The sequence below is a fragment of the Schistocerca nitens genome, chromosome 2, assembly GCF_023898315.1.
Source record: "Schistocerca nitens isolate TAMUIC-IGC-003100 chromosome 2, iqSchNite1.1, whole genome shotgun sequence".
Classification (NCBI taxonomy): Eukaryota; Metazoa; Arthropoda; class Insecta; order Orthoptera; family Acrididae; genus Schistocerca; species Schistocerca nitens.
The window spans coordinates 206996127-206998346 of record NC_064615.1 but is presented as its reverse complement, the minus strand read 5'-3'; the positions used below and the strand labels follow the sequence as shown (position 1 = coordinate 206998346).

The following is a 2220-nucleotide window of genomic DNA, read 5'->3' as shown; positions in this document are numbered from 1 at the left end:
GGGTAAGGGCGGACCAGTGTAGAGGCTATACCAACGTAACCATGTGGAGAAGTTCAACTATGGGAAGGTAGCTAGGAAGATAACCTAGCTGGCAGAGTACGAGTCGTCAGGTTAGTCACAGGGTGAAAATGGCAGATTAAAACTGTGTGCCGGGCCGAGACTCGAACTCGGGACCTTTGCCTTTCGCAGGCAAGTGCTCTAACCTTCCAGGAAGTTACATATCAGCACACACTTCGCTGCAGTGTGAAAATCTCATTCTGGAAACATCCCCCAGGATGTGGCTAAGCCATGTCTCCGGAATATCCTTTCTTTCAGGAGTGCTAGTCCTGCAAATTTCGCAGGAGAGCTTCTGTAAAGTTTGGAAGGTAAGAGACGAGGTACTGGAAGATTTAAAGCTGTGAGGACGGGCGTGAGTCGTGCTTGGGTAGCTCAGTTGGTAGAGCACTTGCCCGCGGAAGGCAAAGGTCCCGAGTTCGAGTCTCGGCCCGACACACAGTTTTAATCTGCCAGGAAGTTTCATATCAGCGCACACTCCGCTGCAGAGTGAAAATCTCATTCTGGTAGACACAGGGTGGTCGTCGTACCCCCACCACCGAAATTTTAACGGGAGAGCCACTGTCGGGGAGCACGCTGTGAACTAGTCTAGTGGGACCTAGAAAGATGAGCGGACGCTGCCTTGTGTAGGTCTGCATATTTGGGTAACAAAGGAAGGGATCAGAATGTATTATTTCGTCGTGGAGAACGCGAATGATATGGGTTTTAAGCTTAATCTTGTTAGTGGAAGTTTTAATTTCTGGTGAATTAACATGATATTGCTGGACGAAATGATAGAAAGTAGGGACTTTTTCGTGAGTGGGCGTGGAGTGTGGACCTTCAGTTCACGCCCTTATTTCGTTTACTAGAAGTTTTTATTTGTCGTTCATTTATGCAAAATGTTTTTGTGTTGCCGTTACAGTATAATTTTTGTGCATTAGTTGAATAATTTAATGCCTTTTCTTTGTATGCTGGGGCCATTTGATGCATGTCTGCTAAAGTGTGGTTAAACTATGATATCATGTCTTTTCGATCGTGTTCTAAACTCAATTAAAGCCAATCGTCACAACTACAGTAATTTCGTGGGGTAACTTTATTTAATTTTCATTGTTTTTTTCATGATTTGTGACAGAATATGTTCGCTCCCTTGGCCTTACATGAATCTATTTTGTCCGGGATTATGTCTTGTTGCTACTACATTTCATTAACAGTAAAGTAAATTCAAAATCTTTCGTGGAGCAGTAATTTTATCGGGGAATGTTGGTTCATTTGTGCTTTTTTCTTTGTGTGTTGTGTTCAACCATGCACCACGTGGGTGGTCTCTCTTAGATTATATAGTGTCCTTGCTATTTCATTTTGATGTTAAGGCCTCTGTAGATTTAATTATGAGAATACGAGCTATGTCAGAGAGATGTTTTGTGAGAATTATTATTGTTTTTATAGTGTTCTTTGTGCCTGATGTATGACCACATGTCGTTATACTTACGTTACACAGAAGTTAAGGTCCCCTCATGCAATGCTATTTAAAAAACTGTCGTGTCGATCCATGTCATTTGACATACATTCCAATCAATAATTCATTTTAGCCAGGCAGGTTAGTAATTTTAGACATTGTTTAGAAATGGACCGAGTGTGTTCAAGCATTCCACCCATCTCATACTTTCATGTAGTTTCATAATATTTTAATAATTTTTCTGCATTAAATTAATCTTTTGCATCAGATCTTGCCATAGTTTTCGTGGTAAAGCCAGCAGGAATACTTGTTCCACTGACTGTATTTAGCTGTTAACTCACATGCTGCATCAAAGTTAATAAATAAGTATTATGTTGTTCACTTTGGAAAGCAAATTCCATATGTGTTGCTTAATTTGAGGTTTCACTGTCCTGGTAATGAACCAGAAAGTTAATTAATATGAGTGCACTTGATAGCTTTGCAGAACTCTGCTTTCAACATTCAAGTAGATCTCGGTCCACGCCGTATTTTGTTCCAACTGCATGTGCACTTAGTTGAATTGGTGCGTACAATGTAGTTCAGTGAATTGTTCTTTTCGTTTCCATCACTTTCCAAGAGAAGGAATGCGTGACGATAATAAAGTCCTTAGTGAGGCCATTGCTGGTAAATTCTGCAATTGTATCGTCAGGGTTATTCAGAATGCGTAGAATATATTGCATAGAAAGCATCGTAAA

The 2220-nt window shown here is 40.7% G+C and overlaps 1 non-coding gene across 1 annotated transcript; it reads left to right on the top strand.

Annotated features, from left to right (window-relative positions):
- Window positions 1-418: 418 nt before the first annotated feature.
- Trnap-cgg (transfer RNA proline (anticodon CGG)) lies at window positions 419-493 on the top strand. Its single transcript has one exon. It is a non-coding gene; the product is annotated as a tRNA-Pro (tRNA).
- Window positions 494-2220: the final 1727 nt, after the last annotated feature.